This window comes from Sinohyriopsis cumingii, chromosome 14 (genome assembly GCF_028554795.1).
Source record: "Sinohyriopsis cumingii isolate HCF-2022 chromosome 14, ASM2855479v2, whole genome shotgun sequence".
Lineage (NCBI taxonomy): Eukaryota > Metazoa > Mollusca > Bivalvia > Unionida > Unionidae > Sinohyriopsis > Sinohyriopsis cumingii.
This window is the reverse complement of record NC_142974.1, coordinates 104,265,882-104,289,475: the sequence shown is the minus strand read 5'-3', so window position 1 is coordinate 104,289,475 and position 23,594 is coordinate 104,265,882. Positions and strand designations below refer to the sequence as shown.

The following is a 23,594-nucleotide window of genomic DNA, read 5'->3' as shown; positions in this document are numbered from 1 at the left end:
CATTTTAAAACCTTGCTAATAAAAGGCACATTTTATATTGGAAATCCGTTTTCTTTTCCTATCCACTAAAACTTTAGTAGCTATCTAATACTCACATGTTTTAATAAAACCCCAAAAGTTTGGATACATCGGTGGAACTGCTATATCAAAGTTATTTTTTTAGTGTATGTGGTTACCTTTGTTATAACTTTTGCGTATCTTATATTCGTGCACTTTGAGATGCTAGTGTAATTCGGCCGGCATATTTGTATTACGCATCAATATTACCTTGCCAACACTCATACATCAACGGTGTTTTGCCGCAATATGTTCGGGTTATCACGAAAAATGTAAACGTTTTTTGTCTCTCAATTACAATATATCCTGGTGAACCCATTTTATGGGCTAAAACAATATTTTTGAACGCCTAGGCACCAGGTTCATCTGATAACCACAAGAATAAAACGAACACGTAGATGCTTTCTTTTAATATAAATAATTTTTCTTCTTTGCAAATGTTGTTTCTTATACAAAATGCCTTGCACTAGAAACGATAACAACGATTATGACAGTGATACTATCACTACTACTACTACTACTACTACTAATAATAATAATAATAATAATAATAATAATAATAGTAACGGTGTTGCAGTACAGTATCACCTTTACATTAAAGAAAGGGTTTTTGAAACCGGTCGGTTATATACGTACAAACTAATTTAAGGTCTTCATCACGCTGTAAAAGACATATAATAAAAACTCATTAAATCTTGACGAACAAAGAAATCAGGCAAAAATATCAAAATCTCGTGATCATAAAACATAACTATTAAAGATCAAATACAGTAATGTCCATTAAGTAGAAATTCATCCGCATGTTAATTAAGTTCATCACAAACCTGCTGCAAACGTCACTTCAGTAATTATTTTGCTCCTTCATCCGTTGTCAACATCCAATTTTCTTCAAAGCCCCAAAAGTAAATTAACTCTAAAATCAGCCAGTTTAAACCCTTACCTATTGCTGCTTGCAAAGGACTAGTTTGTAGGATCATTGTAGAAAACGATATTGCGGATATTGTCCCTGCAAAGTAGTACCAAGCAGCAGATAAAACTTTCTCGTACTGAACGTGTCAACAGGTGTTATTTAAATGCGGGTTACATTCAGTATCACAGCTGTTTCCAAATAAGTGCGAGACGTTTTCCCCGGTGTAAAATCTTTCTTTGTGTGTTTCTTTGTGGCGGGTGGATATGGTATTATTCAGCCGCTGGATATTTAAAAAAGTCTGACAGCATTAACTAATTAATAAAACCTCAAGGTTGAAGAGTGTTAATTAGGTCCTTTTTGTTGTATTTATCGGATAATTGACCAAATAATAAAATTAATGAATTTATTATTCTGTGCAAAGAAAAGGCAATCAAAAATATAGATATTTTTACTCCGCGCCTGTGTGGGTGTACATACATGACAAACATATTACTAAACAATGAATCATCATCGTTATCATCATCGTCGTCGTTATCATCGTTATGATCGATGTTGTCTTTATCATCATTATATCATCATCATATTTGTTTGTGCTATTTCCTTGTTACTTAACAGTAAATGGTCAAAAGATATTCGTACAAAACTCAATATTTTTGCATAGTCATTCCTTGTGCGTATGTCGTCTCGGACAGATTTGTACCAGTCTTTGTCTAAAATTCAAGGACTTGCTTTATATTTATCATCTTCGTATTGTTACATTGGCCAGGTTTGTTGGGATCATAAAGGGTGTTTGGTCTTGTTACAATTGTACCAAACATTATGTCTAGAACAAACACATCATAATGCCATCTTTGTAAAGTGTTAATACAAGTTACATATTGTTTTATGTATAGTACCGCTTTAGTTCTGAAATGTCTATTTACATTTTTGAGACAAGTTTTCACGTAAATATATATATATATATATATATATATATATATATATATATATATATATATATATATATATATATATATATATATATATATATATATATATATATATATACTGACTACGAACAGTGCAAAACTAGTATCTAACTAGCCTACGCCCTTTTGACTCTTAATGAGTCTTTTTCAAAGGCACATACAAAACATACATAAGACAAACAAATAAAACAGACAAACAGTTGTTTGTAAAACTTTACATGAATATGACGTTTATTGATGCTGAAAGCTGCAGAAACTTTCCAGGGAAATATATTATCATATTTTTCAATGCTTGTTGTTTTCACTCATTCTTGTGTTACTGTTTATTAGAGCCTAAACACGCAACATAAGACTATTAATGTATATATATATAGATAGATAGATAGAGAGAGAGAGAGAGAGAGAGAGACTAACATTCATGCATGCATGTACATACATACATACATACATGCATGCATGCATGCATGCATTCATACATACATACATACATACATACATACATACATACATACATACATACATCAAACATCCGATGAATTCATAACGGAACTAGAAAATGGAGGCAGACAAAGGACAGCAATGGAGAGGGAAAACTGGTTGCGTAGGTGTTGTGGAAATTTTCACTATGATCGTACGAACAGAAGACCAGACTCATTATCTGCTCCGCATTTTGAGTCGTAAATATCCAAAATGTCATGAACGGGACATGGTTCCTAAATAATCATCTTTGCCCTCTTTTGTTATTGTTTTCGTCAGATTTTTCTCTTCATTTTTTCGAGTGCTCTTTTTGTTGTTGTTTTTGAAGTAATTTTATGTTCCAACATGTTTTCTTTAAATTTTCCAAATTACGTAATTATTCTTCATTAATTTTGACAGCTAACTTGCATGGTCAAGCTAACAGAGGAGTTAGTGCTACAAAATTCTAGAAAACAGCAGAAAGACCATAAAAAGTTGATTACTGTTCCTGATGCTAAACATTTCCAGTACATCCATCAACCCTTGATCCTCAGGAGATAACATGAGTTCGTCGAGTTTATTATCAGATTTGATTTTCCTTGGTGCATTATAAAGCTCCAATTGTAATTGATCGTCATTTTCTGAACAAACAATTCCAGTAAACTAAACAAAAGCCAGAATACGTTTGCATATTTAATATCACGAAGGTGTGACCATTCGCATTGATCTTATGTCCCATAAAGTTTGTTTAACTTTTATTCTGTTAGACTCTCATGCTAATACGGGAAATATATCATCAGTCTGCATGCTAAACAGATCCGACATTTTTTTACTTGTTAAGATCCATATATATTGTATTAAACAAGAGCATAAGGTTTCGATTTTAAAATATGTACATATATTATTTGCAAAAAGCACTGTTCTTCTTTTGGAATGGCAATGTAAATGTAACGAAACACTTTCCCGTGTCGACTGTCTCATGGGATATTTGTATTGTAATTTTGTCAACGCAGTCTTTTAACAAATAATTTAAACCGTTCAGAATTATCATCAAAACCCTTATGACGTACACCACCTACTCGCATTGTTGTCATAACAATTGTATTTACTATTGTCCGTTGTCCCCCACAGTAAAAAATCTATAATGGGTAGATCGAAATACAATCCATATTGTCCAACATTCTGCATCTAAATGACTCCTGCTCGAATATTTGTATCACAGTTTCTCTTGCTCGAATATTTTGTTAATCTCAAAGTCTCTTCCTCTAGTAATTTATCTCAATATATCTTGCTGGAAGATATTTATCTCGATGTCTATTTCTCGAAATATTTTTAACTGAATTTCTCTTGCTCGAATATTTTGTATCTCAGTGTCTTGCTCGAGTATTTGTATCTCAATGTATTGCTCGAGTGTTGTATCTTGATATCTTATCGTTGCATATTTTACATCTCAATGTCTCTAACTCGAGTATTATGTAAACGTTACTTAGACATCTTTGTAGTTCTCTTTTCTTGCAATGCATGTGATTTGCCGTGCTCAGATGAGCGTACATCCAAGCCATGTACTCCAATCCCAGACACTACTATAGGACTTTGTATGGGCTACCATATATTCATTAAAGGTATTTCTGTTGCCTAATACATCGTATTAAGACTTAACCTCGTCTTAAAGAAGAAATTTAAAATAATAACGTTTTCTTATTGCAGTTGTCTTCCGTGTGCTGTTAAGTTTAAGCTGGGCTACCAGGTTATTTTCTTGACAGTCCGTCAAAATACAATTTAATTCTTAAATTTGTTTTAGTATGATTAATCGAACTTAAGTAGTAGCAAACAGAGTGAAAAAATCATATGTAGAAAAGTCATTATTGATGATCGAATTAAATGTGTGTACATTGTCGTGTCTTCGGAATTATAGATTCGCTTTAAAATTTCTGTTTTCTGTTGACCACCTGAAAACTGTCAGTAGCCATTGATTATCAATGGACTGTTTCGACCTCTGATTGTTCACGCCTGTGATTTGGCCGGATTCTAAGACCACTTTCCACTTTGATCGCCACTTGGTCAGCCATGTTGGCGACTTTGTTCGTGGTAGTACGGTAGCAGACGACATTGTACGACCAAAATGAAGCTATATATATATATATATATATATATATATATATATATATATATATATATATATACACACACACAGAATCATGTCATAATCATCTCATTCCAAAGAATAGATTTAATAAAACACAACATAACCTTATAAATATGATGTGTACAGAAGCACACAGTCAATACAATACATAATTCATATGCAGTACAGTGTTGCACAAAGGAATGAATAAATGAATGCGTCCTGGCAATGGAAATATGTGTACACCTAAATTATAGGAGAGAGAGAGGGGTTGGGGTTGGAATACATTATACACATATTTACCTATGTATTTTAAGAGTTGTTAAGTCTTCATTATTGAGTAATTTAAAGTAGGATGTACATGATTGGTTTCTGCCAAAAATAGGGATCATTATTAGACTTTCGAAGTGAGAGAGATTAAGACAAAAGTGGTATTCATTTTCGACCACATTATTTACACAAAGCTCACATTTCATTTCATGCCATTCATTCCTTTAATGTCTAGCTGTCTCAATTTTTGATGAGTGTGACGAAACCCTTAATTTGCTTAAAGCCGTTGTGAGCCTGGCATTATCATTCATTTTGTGATAAGAAGTGGTTTCAAAGATAAATGCTATATGTTTATACGTGTATGAAGTTTTCGAAGCAACTGATGAACTCCAGTCAGAAAAAGTATGTCTTTAAGCTTTTGGTTAAAATGCGATAAAAAGAGAGATCTCTAGACTTAATTAGGGTAATCGCAAATAACTCCAGAGTCTTAGATCACATTAGAAACATAGGTTTTTATTCTTTTTTTTCGCAATCGGTAAGAATTTGTTGGTATTTTTTCGAAGAAATTATTTTGGTGTTGGTTAGTTATGCCAATACTTAATGATACGTACATATCTGTTTACAAAAAAAAAGTGGATATCCGCCCTACTCTCTATATACAAACATATTGCTGGTATAAAGTTTAACATATCGCAGCCATGCTTTATTTTCTGCTTTAAAAAATCCCCACATTTCACAGCAATAAAACAAAGTTGGAGATACGAAAGAATTAAATAAATCACACAATATGTTCACTTGACATTGTTAATTGTTAGAGTTACTCAAAATTACGTTCATTACTTTGACACCATTGCCAGCTATATTATCTGTTGCACATCAAAACGAACCTCTGGATGTAAAAACAAGTCCTATATTTATTAATATCATTAACAATGTCTAGGAACACATTTCCGTACTTAAATTAAAACGTTGGCCAATATTGTTATATATTGTTTTATCAATATCTTATACAGAATGCATGCAACTTATCTAAGGATGCTTTTAGACCACCTAATGTCCCTGAAATATCACTTTATTATCAGCAAACTGTCAAAAACAAAATGTAAAATGACTTTTTTCTAAAGTGATACGCTCCTATATATTTGATTATTATGCAGTCTCCAGGTCATAAATATAAAAAGAAAACAAGAATGGAGAGAGGTTTTCTCCTTGAAGAAGCCCAAGTGAACAATCGAAATAGTTTGAGTGCTTTACACATGACTGCACTGAACTGTAAAAATATTTTTATTATTATTAACATTATCCCAGTCACTCCGAATTTTACTATTTTATGCCGTAAAAATGCCCTTGACCATAATCAAATGCTTATTAAAAATCAATAAAGCACAAAAAGCGTTTTCTTTTCATCGAGTATCTTTTGAATAAATACTTTCAATGTAAAAGTGACGTATACTGTACTGCTGTTGTTCGTTAATAATGTCATATTTAATGGCCCGAGAGGAAAGTCTTTGATATAATATGCTCGTGAAAACGTTTTAAATACAACTAAACAGTTATTCCCCTATAATCAGTTACATAGAATGGATCACATTTTTTTAAATCGGTATATATTAAACAATTTCTCCGATTTGCACGATAAATGTCGAAGATAAAAAATGAATTAAAACGTTTCAAATCAGTAATGTATTCATTCAAAACTGTTTGAAGCCTGTTGTTTATCATTGCTCAAATTTTTATAGCTGAGCTAAGTTCCTAGATTGTAATTGGAGCATCCAACTCTGCAAATATCGGTTCTATTAAATACCCAGTTATTCCTTAGTTTTGCCTGGTTATGCTCTACGCTAAGTGACTGGTGTTATTGCCGTTAAGGCTATTGCGAGGTTTAATGCGTTCATTAAAAATACCCACAATAATCATTCAAATTATTACTTTCAGACTTTTAGAAGGATTTTGAAGAAAGAAATTAACTCACGTTGATTTCCGTTTCTTAAATCAAGCAATATTTGTACTCTTGATATATGGCTGATTAATTTAAACGTTTGATAAAAGCTTTAGTATTCTTATTTCTTCATTGTGCAATTAGTTCTGTTTACAACGGATTTTAAGGGCTTTCATATAGATTCTTTTTTCTTAGTATTCACCATTAAGCCATAGAGCTTCATCTTGAATACGAATATTACATTTTGCATCCTGAAAACGCATCGTTTTTCAAAATATCGATTTGCATTTTTTGGTAATCAACAGCATCAATTATTCAGCTTTTACATCGATTTTGTTCGGTCTGTTATTCCATTTATACTATCATTGAAATCACAATTTGATTTAAATAACCCTAAGAATAACTACATCCAAACGAAGGATCAAACAAATGAGAGAGGAAAATTACTCGAAAAGAGGTATGGATTACATTTGCGTGTACTGGCCCGGAAGTAATAATTGTGATCGGATTCCTATCAGGTCAATCTATTTATCACCAATTTTATACAGTATCTTATATTTGGATGCCACGCACATATATATTTTAATTTTACTCATAAATTTTGTTTTCATGTTCATGGCAAACAATGAGTGCGAACGAAAGGAGGTAGAGTTGATGTTCAGTAAGGTGCAGTGCTTGGACCATGTACTTTTGAGACCTCAAAGCAAAAGTTGCCATATCTGCCTTAATTATAAAAAATTTACATTGTACTTAAAACTTATTACTAAAGAAGAGCATTGCTACCAATAAATGTGCTTGAAATAGAAAGCATTGATAAATTTAATTTTAATATAAAATTTTAGACATATAAATTACATTTTCATACAGACTTGTGAAACATAAAACAGCCAAATTTTAGACAACAAAGTTGACCAATGAATGATATGTAAGACAAGTGGTAGCAACTTATAACATTATGTCCAGATGTAGCGAAGTACGCTAAATCACGGTGATTTTGAGGCATATTGAAATATGCCTGGCTAGAATGTGTTTAGGTGCACACACAAAAGAAACAATGACAAGTGCTATTTTCCATATTTATTGTGTCAGGTACTCAGTCAGTACTTAGAAGAGATAACAAAAAACTCAAATTACCAATAATTATGGAACCATTACCATGTTTTATAGCATAAATGCAAGGCGTTTCCGTCTCAATAACCATAAAAGGTGTCCCTTTAATATGGAACTACAGCTTCAGGCAGGGTCTACATCGCTAACCAGTGGTCTTGATCTCTCTGATGAGGACCTAAGTAAGTTTATTCGAGTAATTATATCTCAGTATTATGACCTTGTCCTGGATGACTTGTTCGGGTACATGGAACATGTCCGAAACAGGCCTTGGTATCGCCAACTGGCTGCCAGGTACATTCAAACTAATCCAATTCATCAGTCATCTTTTATGATACCAGTTCAGGCCTAAAAATAAAAGTAAACGTTTATTTATTTAATCTAACATATCAATAATATAAATAATAGGTAAATAAAGCGAAAAGGTGCTAGACATTGAGATTTTAAAATGACATTCAGTTGCAAGCACATGAGAAAAGTTAAACATTGCAAAGTTACACTCAGAAATGTGTATTAAAGCAACTATTACTTGTTTTCACTAAGGTCACAATACGGTACACTATTGCCCACAATGCAACACGCTTAAGTAATTGCCGATATTTTAATTCCCTCCAAAAATCAATTGTTGACCTCAAACAAAAATAACTGTGATTCATGCTTCTTATCGCGATTCACTTGCGGGTGACATTCATGAGATATACAACAAGAATACAGATTGATCCGTATAAAGAAATATCCCGCCCAACAAACATTTAGGTTTCCAGAGAACGTTCAGTCAATAAGAGGTTAATTAACTAACGAGTAACAACAGCTGTCATAAAGTTGTGGGCAATGTACGATGATTATTTGTGCAGTAATTAGTACATACAGCACACGGGTCGATCGAGAGGCAAGTGTTCCTTTATATTACAAGAAGTAAGCTATTAAATATGGAAATGAACTAACATTTTGGGATATTTCAAGTGAGGACGGCCTTGATGTGCCTTGCAGATCAACAATAGGTACGGGTATGTAAACTATAGGTACGATTAGGTCCAACTATAGGTACAATTAGGTACAATTATACGTAAAATCAAGTACAACAATAGGTACAATTATATACAACTAAAGGACCAATTAGGTACGATTATATGTACCATTACGTGCAACACTAGGTACAATCAGTCAACCGGGGCTCCTGAATCAAATGTCATAGTCTGAATGCAAATAAATTCTGAACAAGGAAACGTTTTTCATCCAGGACATTTGTACAGAAGTTAATTCTAATGATATATTGATCTGTTGGAATAATTGTGGTGTGTTTTTAGTTCCAACATATTATATTTGCTAAATTATGTAAAAGGGGTCGTGCTACAAGTTCTCACAATGCGAGATAAACCTTTCCGTTTGCAAAAACAGTTATGCAAATTAATCAAACATGACAAGCGGGAGACGAAAAGAAAACACAACACAACAACGACATATTTGGTGCGCTGATAATTAAAGGATAAATCTCCGAGGACAGGAAAAAGGAGATAGATATCCAGGGTAAGAAAATAAGGATGTTACCAGACTTCGGAAGGAATTGCATTTACCATTCAACGCACCTATATCACAATTAATTGGCCATTATTCAATATGAGGAAGAACAATATTGGTAATAACAAGAATTCGCCAATATCAGATGCATTTTGTATTAGACGTACGTCATTTAGTTGTTTTCCTATATCCCAGTTTGTAAGACCAACAAAATACATTTATTCCCGCATGTCGCATTTTTTCACAGTATACCACCGCTAAGTTAAGTTGTATTCCACCTCTCATTATGTACCATGCAACTATGTTTGTAAACAACTATTGTGAACAACAGAAGTAGATCTGTATTAATAATACATCACACCATTATAAGTACATAAAATAACTGATTGAGTCTATTATAAATATTATAAATGACCTACAGGAACAAATGAACTGAAGAAAAAATTACAATGAGGCTTTAAAACGTGAGTAGACATACCCAAAAAAATGATAATGAGGCTTTGAAACGTGAGTAGAAATACAAGAAAATGATAACGAGGCTATGAAACGTGAGTAGAAATATATATAAAAAATGATAACGAGGCTATGAAACGTGAGTAGAAGTACAAACAAATGATAACGAGGCTATGAAACGTGAGTAGAAATACAAAACAATAGATACATGATGCCATTTTAATTCAAGCTCAGTCATGCAAGCTGTCAATGTCTACAAATCCTAAATTATTTAGATTTTTCAGTTTATAGTTTTAATATTAATATTAAATTTTTCTTAAAAGATCAAAATATACATTTTTGAAAACACGTTTCATTCATTATGCAGGAGTGTGGGGATTTTGAGGCTGGTGGCTTCAGTTGGGTTTTTAGAAAATGGGTCATGAACCAGCCCCTCCCTTGTAAGTACTACATACAGGCCTCACTTCACAGTTATTTACCCTATATAATCTCTATATTGGCTTTTCACTGCTCAATTTTCCAGTGTGTCCGAAATCCAACGTAATCGTATGTTAATTAACAGAATTGTCCTGGACAAACCTACAGGTATTTTGTTGTCAGTTTGGAGAGGCTGTATGGTAACAAAGCAATATAATATGGGTCACCGATTTCACTTCCGGGACACGATCAACATCTGGTGGCTAAGCGTGTAACCAGTCACACAATAATCCGCATATTGTCAGGAAGAAGAAAAATCCCTTAGACTAGTACCTACAACATCTAAATCAAAATCACGGATCAACACAAAAAGGAAATGCAAATAATATCCTTGGGCCTCTGTTATTCATACTATTTATTTACGATTTACTTCTTAAGAATGGAACTTCAATTTCTTCCACTGACCTTTATGCAGATGATACTACACTGTCTGAGATTGGTAAAACCAAAACAGTACTTGAAAATAACTTACAAGATGCTCTCAAAAGACTTCAAGTATGGTGCAAGAAAAAACAGTATGATCATAAATACAGAAAAAACGAAAGCCCTACTAGTTACAACACAACAAAAACGAGCAAGGCTAGATAGCGACAAACTCCAGGTTCTATTTGACAATGTGAGCCTCAATATGACTTCTCAAGAAAGAATTCTTGGTGTATTCGTGGATAACAATCCTGCTTGGTCTATTCACATTAAACATATTTCAAAAAAGGTTAACTATTATCTTTGGCTACTGAGGAAAATCAAAACATACATTCCTCTTCAGTATAGGGTCTTCTTTTATAAAAGTTATATTCACCCATATCTGGACTACTGTAATGTAATTTGGGGTAATACCTCTAATTCAAACATAACAACACTTTTAAGACTCCAAAAGAGGGCTTGCTGTTTAATTCTAGATCAATGTATAGACAATTTTCAGGATGCAATGAATAATAGAAAGGTTTTAACAATACATGAAAGAATATTTCTTAGAAAGGCCAAATTGATGTATAAAGTATCCAGAAAAGACATTCCTGTCTATCTAAGCAATATCTTTCACCAAAGAGATGCTGGTGGCACTGCAAATTTAAGGTCCATAAGAAGAAAAAATTACATTATACCAAGGCCAAAGAAGGAATTGTTTAAAAAAAGTTTTCAATAGACTGGTCCACTGGTATGGAACAACATTCCCAGTGACATAAGGCAGGCTCCTAGCATTTCATCTTTTCACAATCAATGTCTTAAATGGATGAAATCTTTAGAAAATTGAACAGTTCTAGTGCAAAAAATACCGCCTGCTTTTCTGTAATTTTACATCATTTTCATAGCTGAATTTTTCAATGCAGGATTATATTTTATGTTTTATAGATGTTTATGTTTTCACTGATGCCTGTGAATGTGTTCCAGGCTTGATACTTTGAATTTTAAAATTACTTAATTATTTAGTGTCAAGCCAGACTATTCACATCATGTTGTATATACTGTATATATTGTACATAACAGATAGAAGGCCTTTAGGTAGATTAGTTCTGTAACTAATTGAGTTTCCTTCTCTAAATAAAGTCTTTGTTATTATTATTATTATTATTATTATAGGTAGGGATTGTATTTGTTGGTACTGAGATGGAAGTAATAATTGAGATCGGAGTGCAAATCAAATGGCTGAAAGGAGATCGTCATCGTTTCTTTTATTTGCTATTTTCGTACGTGAAAATAATGTACTTCTAACTGACTGATTCTCGGTTGATAAAGACGCATCAAAAAGCATATTCTTGGTTGCCAGCCACATGTTTAATCTTGCGTCATCGATTTTATTCACCAAAATTGTGTACAATCCCAAGAGCTGTCAAACTGAGGTAACCGTGAGAGCTGGGTGAGTTTTGTACCATATAAAAACTTGCACATTCATTTTGCCATAGCTTCGCAATCTTTGCCCAATTTTGGCCAAGTTTTCACCATGCTCTCAAAAGTGTCAATTAACTATATGTATAAGTTTCGTGAAGAAAAAAAAAACATTTCTTTAATAACAGTTATTGTGCTAATTAGTGGGCGTGGCAGGTTTCTAAAGTACATAAATCTCGCACCTGTCAGTAGAAACGATTTAGCGATGTGTTGCTAATATATCAGATAACAAATCTTGTGGACGGAAAAAGAGGGGCTACCCGAATGCTGGGTTTTGGATTTTCTGTCATGTGTTAAATTCATGTGGCATACTAGGCTACTATACGAAAAGAATGGCTTGTCCCCAACACATAGCTGTGCATCTTTATGTATAAAAAGAGCCTTTAAATTTTCAAAATTAGCAGAAGAAATAGTTTTCACAAAAAGACAATAGTTATTCATGATTGAGAAAAAAGGTAAGATCTAAATCAAAAGGAACATGTTTGTATCAAAGTGTATTCCTTGTACTAGTGCATGTAAGATGAACTACCGGGTTCTTATCCAGGCAGCCCGTTTGTTGGATTTTTAGAACCTGTATTGGGTGTACATTTTCATTGCGCAGCTTCAAACATTTCACATAATACGCTAAGGAAGGCAAGAAGAGTGTGTGAGTGTGTGTGATTTTGATTTTTAACGTAGCTTTAACAATTTTTCAGTCATATCGCTACGATGTCTGCATAGTGATGTCTAGCACTGGGGCATCATGCTGCAGACATATAGCATGATGTCCCACCCAGTCACATTATCCTGACACCAGGCCGACCAGTCCTAACACTAATCTCTTAATGCTGAACGCCAAGCAAGGCAGCTGTTAGTACCATTTTTGTAAGTCTCTGGTATGACTCGGCCGGGGATCGAACCCACAACCTCCCGCATCCGAGGCGGACATTTTAACCACTAGGCCACCGGAGCGGTGGTGAAGGCAAGAAGAAAATAATGAATAAGAAGAAAACAAATGTTAAAAGTAACTAAAAATAACACACACACACACACACATACATACAGACGCACGCAATGCTGCCATATTGTATAATATGCTTGAAATTTACTTCTGGAGAATCTTTTCAAATTAAATTTTACTGCGGCTTTACGTTTTACCAGACCAGATACGATGCAACCTTCCCTTAATATGCTAAATGAAAGGTCGAATTAAAATTACTGCATGCTCGACATAATTCTGAAAGAAGTATATAATAGCTCTAGATTCTAAAAACTTGCATCAACCAGCAATTTTAAGATGTCTTATTCTGCCCGAAGTTAAATGCAGGTAAAATTTCTTCGACGCAGATATATATATATGCGTTTGTTTAATTACTTACTTATAAGTCACGAAGTATACGAATATCGATTACAGTGTAAAAGAAAAGCTATATATTACAGTGTATACGGAAATATACCTAATACAGTGTATACAGAACAATATAGATTACAGTGTATACGGGAAGGTATCTATTACAGTGTATACGAAAAGCTAACTATTGCAGTGTATACAGGAATTATATCGATTAAAGTGTATACGGAAAGCGATCTATTATAGTATATGATTATAGTATTTAAAGAAAGCTGTCTATTACAGTGTATACGGAAAACAGTCAAGTACAGTGTATACGAACACATATCAATTACAGTGTATATGAAAAGATATTTACTACAGTGTATACGGAAAGCTATCTATTATAGTGTACACGTAAAGCTATCTATTAAAGTATGTACGGAAATATATCGATTACAGTGTATACGGAAAGCTATCTATTGTAGTCTATACAGAAAACTATCTATTACAGTGTATACGGAAATCTATTTATTGCAGTGTATACGGAAAGCTATCGATTACAGTGTATACAGAAAGCTATCTATTATAATGTACACGGAAAGCTGTCTATGACAGAGTGTACGGAAATATATCGATTACAGTGTATACGGAAAGCTATATATTGCAGTGTATAAAGAAAACTATCTATTACAGTGTATACGTAATGCTATCTATTACAACATCATAAAGAGTGCAGTATAACGTAAAAGAAACTATTATTATTTATTTTCTGAGATTTATCCAATTTTTTTGTTCCTCCACAAGTTCGCAATTTGCCCCCAAATCTAAATGTTGCAGTTCAGCTTGGAAATGAACATCTCACAAAACTATTTTGACACATTGTGTTTTTAATTATCTATTATTCAACCAAGAATCCCTTTCAAAAGCTTAGGACTGAAATGCATGTATATCAATACAGCATTTGAATAGAAGATTTTATACGACGTCATATGCGATCCCAGGCCGAGTCATACCAAAGACTTACAAAAATGGTACAAACAGCTACCTCGCTTGGCGCTCAGCATTAAGAGGTTAGTGTTAGGACTGGTCGGCCTGGTGTCAGGATAATGTGACTGGGTGGGACATCGTGCTACATGTCTGCGGCATGATGCCCCAGTGCTGGGCATCACTATAAGCTGCCACGCTGCAGACATCGTAGCAATATGACTGAAAAATTGTTAAAGCTACGTTAAAAATCCAAATCACACACACACACACACACGACGTCATATGCTTCCATAATTTCTTCCCTTGAAAGTTCTGTCCATGATCTTTTGAGTCATCGTTCCAAGATAAATGTACATAATGTTCCCGTCAATTGCAATCAATAAAAAGAAATCAGTCAGTCACATTCTTGTCAAGGGATATAAATAATGATTTATTTTCTTTTATTTTTATTTTTTTTGCTTTGTTTTTTTTAAATCTACTTCCCCTCCCAACAAAAAACCCTCCTCAGAAATGATGTCTTCAAATATGTTGCTTTTAAAATGGTAATGACACATGATATTGCTGTGGAAGTTATTATTGAAATTTACACACACACACACACACACACACACACACACATATATATATATATATATATATATATATATATATATATATATATATATATATATATATATATATATATATATATATATATATATATATAGTATAAGACGTTAACAAATTAACAAGTAATATGTATTGTCAAAAAACATCACTGATTTTGTTGGCAAATGACAAATATAACAGACTGGGATAATCTACTTGAAGCCGTCGATTCTATTTTTACATAATACTCAATTGAACATAATTCAAAGCCATCCAGTTTTGCTAAATGATATTATAAACATTTTTTTCTTGTCTATCATATCTTGATGAAAATGTTGGCAAAGAAGCAACTAACAAACGCAATTGCTGTTGATATTGTTGGCAAGGGTAAGAAAAACGGTTGCTAATGCTGCCAACGGGGTCGATTGTTAGCATCTTCATTCATATTTTGGGATCAGTCAATATTTGCATGGAGGTATGTGTACTAGTAAATCATAATGAACATCGATTCAAACGCTTCGTGTCACTGTTGGGTGTAATGGCACACCCTATTACGGAACGTGTAAACTTTCTCACACTTTGTGCCATTTTCAACTGTTTCGGAGCGTAGAAAAAAAAAACACACCGTATCTAAAAGTGACACCACACCTCCACCATAATAAATAATGACTATTCGCCGCCTACTCTCTTTTAAAACTGGAAACTATTGAAGGAAAAAAGTACTTCTTAATATTTTCTAAATATGACGATGGGAAAACATCTTACATGGCATGTTCATTTGGTTGGACATATAAAAATCAATTTTTTTTATTTTTTATTTAGGCTACTTTTAGCAAATGTTTTTAAAAAAAATATGTAGAAGCAGATATTGTACAGTTTATAACAACTGTTAGAATTGCTAATCATACTTGTATGGGTGATATATATGTAGGTTCATGATGATATGTGAAACATATTTAGACTTATTTTCTATTTTTATCTACTTCTTTCCTTGGTATGTGAAGACAACAAATTTTACTGTAAACTCTGGTTGTCGTCAAGTAAATGTATGCAGAAATGTACAAGCTCAAATTTGTCTACCGATAATCTCCTGATCTGGGGAGATTCTTTTTTATATAAAAAAATAACTTGTGTTATATTGTTTATCTTTATATATATATATATATATATATATATATATATATATATATATATATATATATATATATATATATATATATATATATATATATATATATATATATATCGTATCTGTTATCTGTTAAAGTTCGATGGCCGAATGAAAAGTAAAAATAAACTAGATTAGTTGCCCATCATTGGACGAGAAAAAAAGAAAAGGTTAAGAAAGTAAAAGTAATGGGATGAGAGAATTTGAAAGAAAGCTTGAAGATAAAAATACAAAATAAGTTTTAAAAATGTAGGATTCCACCGCGTGTTTTTATTCAAGATTCTAAATGATTCATCGGTTTAAAAATAATTGAGTTCAGTACAAGTCTGGTGTTTTGGGGGGGAGGGGTTTGAGTGACATAATGCGTCATTCAGGACTGTCTTTATTATGAGAGACGTTGTGCTTTGATTCTTTTCTATTGTACCAACCACAATTTTTAACAAAGAAGGAAGTAATTTTCCTCGCTTTTTATAAACTGAAGTTGAAATTTAAATGAAACACTTCTTTATAATAAATATGGAACATTTAAGGTTCCGCTCCGGGGTTTATAACTTAGCACAGGGTTGAAAAGCCAAAGAAAAGGAATTCCCTATTTACCCTGTTAGAAATACGTGTTATAAGAATAGAAATATGTGTATCCTAGGCAAGATTTCAAAAGCCACCGTTTTTTTTTTTTTTTTTTTTTTTTTGTTTGTTTTATCTTTATGCTGGATTGATGGTTGATTTAGGTTTAGAGTACAGAGCTAGACCTGACCTACAATTCACATTTTACTGATGACCGGCTCTACGTGGATATTTTCAGGCCTAAAATTTCAGAACTAAACTATTTTTTAAACAACAGCCGATAACTTTTATCGAAATTTGTTTTATATCTTGTAAAAACACCCATGCACGCCACACCCACATATATTATAGAATTCTCTTTTCAGAAAATATTAATGCAGACACATTGAATTCAATTCTGTATTTTAAAAACAGGCAAAGTTAGTGTATTTTATGCTATTTCAGGTACATTCCCCAAGAACACGGAAGCATGCATTTTCATAACCGATAAGTGCAGTTTCGAAACATATTAATGCATGTATTATTGAATTCATATCTGTATTTTAAAGACAGGCAAAGTTAGTGTATTTCGTGCTATTTCAGGTACATTCCGCAAGCACACAAAAGCGTGTATTTTCATCAACTGTCTGCTTCATACATCAGATGTTATTTCCTAATACTGATCCTAAAAAATGTCAATCAAAGTTGATGAAAGACAGGTAAGTGAGTGTAACTTTCTGTTTGTGGGGGGGTTGTAAAGCAAACGACTTTTGTACCTTCCCAACTTTCAGCGGTGCTCCATATCTCTGGAGCGGAACCTCGATTACTAAACAGATGCCGTTATTGTATGATATCATTTGGGAAGTAAAGCTGAAAAAAGTTAAACTGCTAGCATCTAGACATTCCTTCTAAATAATTGTCATGCATTTATTCCACAGAACAGTCTTCATTAGCGTCAAAGTCTCATAAAACCATCAGCCCCACCCACCCCGGTAAATACAAAGGTGAACTATGAGCTATTTTAAAAATGTACATTGCACTTTCTCAAATATAGCATTCACACATATACCAAAAGACAGATACATAACAACTGTGACACTTATGTCTAAGATGTCACAGATAAATTCTAAGGGCCGAACAAGAATGGACCAGATCAGGTTCACATGGGTCAAATGTTAAAGGGTACAATATTCTACAAACAACAGCACATGGAAGCCTGTAGAGCTGACTTTTCGTTATTTATTTTTTTTCTTCTTTATTTTATAACAAATGAATGGAACGAAAGTATTTGGTACGTTTTGTCTTTCAATTAAGTCCAGCAATTTTGATTTTTGGGGAAAATGAAAATCAAATAGCTATAATTTTGCAGCATTAAATGTTGTTTTTTGACATTTTCGACATATGTCACGGTTTAAAACTATTAAAGACATCTTGCACACCATTTTCATTTCAACATATCAAATAAATGCCTCAAAATCGGCTGTTGTTTTGCAGAAAATACACCATTACCACCACCCTGCAAGACAACAGAAAGCAAATACAGACGGATTTAAGACGTGCGTACCGATTAAATACGTACCGATGGTGACCTGGGTTGATAGTATAATATCTCGGGTGTTTCAGCCATGTGAGATAAACTAAAGAACATTATAATATCTTAGGACCTTCAGTCATTTGAGATAAAATAAGGAGTAATATAGTATATTACGACCCATAGCCAGGTGAGATAAAATAAAGAATTTAAGCGTTAGAATAATTCCTGTAATGAAGCATCTGTCCTTTATACATTTTCAATGATAACAACGAAAATGTCAAATATAGCATGGTATACGTGCCAAATTCGAATCGTGTCGGGCAGACGCATAGACACGACTGTGCTTTGGGAGAGATGACCAGAAAATGTTCACTGCACATTAGTTATAGTTGTGTTGGCTCTCCTTATCTTGATGGATTCAAAAATGTCCGTGTTTTTAGAACTGAGCTGAACCAAGAGTGTCAATAGATTTGATTCGCTTTTTCTGTCCAACCAAATTACTCGTCACAAGCAGCAAAACACGAAGTAAATATGTGTGGAACAATACATCCAGTGTTGATTAGGTTTGAATTCTCGGGAATTTTCGTGCCCAAGTAATCTTATCCTTCGTTTAAATAAATAAATAAATAAAATAAAATAAATAAATAAATAATATACTGGGGTGGATGTATTATTAAGAACAGGACCGCTTCAGTGACTTAGTGGTTAAAGCGCCCGCCTCGGATGTAGAAGGTCGCTTGTTCGAATCACGGCCAAGCCATACCAAAGACTTTAAACAAAATGGTACTAACAACTTCCTGGCTATGCGTTCAGCATTATGGAGGTAGTGTTAGGAATGGTCAGCCTTGTGTCAGGATAATGTGACTGGGTGGGACATGATGCCACGTGTTTGCGGCTTAATGCCTCAGTGATAGACATCACTATAAACTGCCACACTGCAGATATCTTAGCGATGAGGCTGAAAATTGTTAAAACAATGTTAGAAATCCAAATCACACACACACACACTTCTTAAGAACACAAATATGCGTCTATTTCCTTGTAGTTTGTTTTAAAAGTTTCAAAGCACTCATTTCAAACTGAACATTCTGTCCTTCCCTTTTGAAAATAAAATCCAAGATTTACATGTGATAAACATGAAATACGTTGTCAAGAGAAAGTATATGATACTATCAATACTTTAGAATGCCTGATTATATTGAATTCACATTAAGAGGTATGTATGCATATTGAATTAACACTATAAACGCTTGGTAATTATCTACTAGTGGTTAATAGTGTTCATAGGTGACTAATCATTTCGCTAGCCAAGGTTCCGATATGTTAACTCTATCTACACCTTGGCGGATCGAGCAGATATTTTAGTGCTTTGTCCTGGGGACATCTATTGAGTTGCCTCCCTTAGTGTGTTATCCAACTAACCAATAGCATATAAAAGCGGTGCATTGTATATCGGTCGAAAATGGTGGAGGCATTTGACTTTAAAATAATATTTTGAAAGCTTAACATCGGAAGTGTGACAACATACTAGAGAAACGTCAGTACAGGTGTACGTTAGTATTTTTCCACCTTTATCTGCTACTAAGAAATATGATAAATAGAACCAAACTAATGCACGACATCCAAGCTAACCTAACAGCTTGCTTACTTCCTACCGCAGAACAACTCGATAACTGCCTGCGTTCATTGATTGACAAACATGCCCCAGCCACCAAGTGCAGAGCATCAATTCAAAAGTGTTCTCCATGGTATAGCAGTGTTAGGGACCAGCTTCGCACTGCTAAAAGAGACCGTCGTAAAGCTGAGAGGCTTTTTCTTTCCACCAGACTCACTAGTCATAAGCAAATCTATGAAGCCGCTAAGAAGAATGTCACAAATATAGTTCATGCAGCGAAATCAGTCCACTATACTACTAAGATCATGGAAAGTTCCAGCTGCAAAGAGCTCTTCAAGATTACTAACAAGCTAATGTCAAGGAACAAATCTACACCACTTCCAACTACCTTCTCTCCAGTCGACCTTCCGGACACGTTTCCAAATTTCTTTCGTGACAAAGTACAAACCATTAGAGATAAGCTTGACACCACAATTTCAATTGACTCGTCGTCACCATACAGCTGGGATACAGAATTTGAGCGGCAACCATTAGCAGCATTTGAACCTGTCTCTATGGATTTCGTACGTACAATCCTGATGAAGGGTGCACCAAAGTCATGTGAACTTGATCCAATTCCAACATCACTGCTGCTTGAGTGCTTAGATCCAGTATTGCCTTCACTAACTGATGTTATTAATACCTCTCTCATCCGGGGAATGCCCATCATTTTTCAAGACTGCCATTGTAAAGCTTCTGCTGAAGAAACCAACACTAGACCATAACGATTTAAAGAACTACCGCCCAGTTTCTAATCTCCCATTCATTAAAAAAAAAATCTTAGAAAAGATTGTTTAATCCCAGCTTGTATCTCATCTTCATTCAAACAGTGTTTTTACCAATGTACAATCTGCATATCGCCCTTGCCACAGTACTGAAACTACTCTTCTAAAAGTAGTTGATGACATTCTCTCTGCGTTGGATAGCGGAGAGATTACAGTCCTCATCTTCCTTGATTTGTCTGCAGCATTTGACACAATAGACCATGATATATTACTTCACCCTCTCCAGCATGGCATTCATGATACAGCCTTAATGTGGTTCAAGTCTTACTTGGTCAACAGGACACAAATTGTGTCTGCAAATGGAATACACTCCAGTCCAGTTGATGTATGTTGTGGTGTTCCACAGGGGTCTGTTCTTGGACCTGTTCTCTTCATTCTGTACACTCAGTCGCTCTCAAGTGTCATAGATCATCATCCAGTGTCTCACCAATTGTACGCTGATTACACCCAAATATACAAATCTAGCCACCCAACTGAAGTTGATGCTACCATCCAAGGTGTAGAGAGGTGCATTTCTGATGTGAAATCATGGATGACATGTAACAAGCAGCAGATGAATGATGATAAAACTGAGGCCATTCTGATCACAACACAAAGACTTTCTCATTCACATCCTTTACCTCAAACAATAAATATCAGCAACACCAACATTAAATTCACACAATCAGTACGAAACCTAGGTGTTACTTTGGACAGTACTCTCACATTGCACCAACATGTCATGAACATATGCAAGGCTGCATATCTTGAGCTGAGACTCATCAGTTCAATTCGCAAATATCTTTCAGTTGAAGCCACTAAAACACTTGTGTGTGCATTAGTACTTTCAAGACTGGACTATTGTAACTCAATTATGTCTGGTTCATCTCAATATCTGCTCCAGAAACTTGAAAAATTTCAAAACACAGCTGCTCGGATCATACTTAGAGTACCACAATCAGAGTACACGTCCCCGCTGCTCTGTACTCTACACTAGCTATCCATTCGACCCAGAATCAAACACAAAATTTGTTCTCTGTGCTACGTTTCACTGTCGACTCTAGCCCAACATACGTATCCGACCTCGCCCATGTGTACACACCAGCAAGATACTCACGCTCCTCTTTTGACAATCGTATACTCATTATTCCAAGTACGAAAACAAAGTCATATGGACAGCGTTCTTTTGCATACCATGAACGTGAAATGAATTGCCTACTGAACTTAGACACAAAGACACAGTATTCACATTCAAGAGGGCTCTCAAAACTCACTTATTTCAACTGCAAGAACAAACTTAAAGACCTAATAATGTTTCCTACCTTAAATATTCTCAGCATGTTTTTTTAATGTTTTCTAATTTCATGGTGTTTCTTTTTGTAATCATATCATTATATGTTTTTTATCATATAGGTGGTGTCTAATGATGTAAAGCGCTTAGAGCTTCTAAAGATTAGGCGCTATACAAAGTCCTCATTATTATTATTATTCACCTACCGGCAATGAAAAAATTGCTTATAATTGCTCATAAGAGCCAATTCATATTGTGAGCTCCCCTTGTCTCGATCATGTAGAAACAGTGTTCCAATTTGAACAATTTAATTTGACTGGATGCGGTGGCTTGACCCGAAGTACATAAATCTTTGCTCGATTCGCCAAGGTGCAGATACGGTTTACTTATCAGAACCTTGGCTAGTGAAGATGAAGCAGTGCAATTGCAACCGATATGGTCTCTATGGCGTAAACAACTGGTCTCAATGACATAAACAACTGGTCTCTATGACGTAAACAACTGGTCTATATGACGTAAATGACTGGTCTCTGTGAGGCTAACTATTGGTATCTCTCCCTGTCCAAACTAGACACATCGAAGATTATTTATTCTGCGTTTCGTGAGTTATATACCAAATTAGAAGCAAAATTACATATTGGAAACACTGTCTCAAGCAACATAAAAATATCAACTGGTGAAAAAGTTCGGTTTATATTGAAAAGTTCGATTTACATTTGAAAGTTACATTTGTATTGAAAAGTTTAAGAGTTATCTTTGAAGTAAGATAAAATATTTCGGAGTACAACCCAGCTTATTTTTACTGAACAGCAATACAGAGAGACTTGTATGTGATACACACTAGCTATAATGTTATAACAAAAATAGCGCACTTTTATCTCCGAAATCAATAAAATATACATTGTTTTACAGAGTTAGTTTTTCTATTCTGTTTAATAGCATTATGGTGAATTTTAGAAAATCAACCCTACGAAAAATATTAATTTCGACTTAGAACCAAGCTTCAGACGTTCTAGCTGCTGGTAAGTCGATTAGTGCATACTATCGTTATTGTAGAAATACATCAACTACGGCAAATCGTAGAATATGAATGTATCGATATTAATTGTTCTCATAAAGTTTTTGTGAAAGAAAGGTCTGCTAATGATGGGAAAAAATGAGTGTTTTCAGTTTACCTTTATGATCACTGTGATGCAGACAAAATATCACGTGACTTTACCCAACATGTAGGTGATGGACAGTGAAGAAATTATCCACAACTTTCACCGTTGTTCACTCACGGAAAATATATTCAGACAAAGATGTAATTATTAGACCTGACATACATGAGAACGTATTGGAATCATAAAGTGTGAGCACAGTAGAATGCGTGTACCTATAGGAATATAATGGTGCGGATAGAACTGAACGTGTAGACATTTTGAAGCAAAACACGTGGACATAACAGAACGTATGGATGTTCGAAATTAAACCTTTCTGCAACACGGAACCGTGCTAACATATTGAAACAGAAAAAAGTGCTGACAGAATGCACGGAAGTATCAGAACAGAGAGGTGAAGACAAAAAGGTACAATAGATTTGTGGAAAC

General features: G+C 34.1%; 1 long non-coding RNA gene across 2 annotated transcripts in view; it reads right to left on the bottom strand.

The window, feature by feature from the left end:
- Positions 1 to 7,789: 7,789 nt before the first annotated feature.
- LOC149784536 (uncharacterized) overlaps positions 7,790 to 23,594 on the bottom strand; it is a 90,221-nt gene continuing 74,416 nt past the window's right edge. For both annotated transcript variants that reach the window (XR_016413890.1, XR_016413889.1), the window contains one exon: positions 7,790 to 8,180. This is a non-coding gene — a long non-coding RNA (uncharacterized LOC149784536). The remainder of the gene's footprint in view (positions 8,181 to 23,594) is intronic.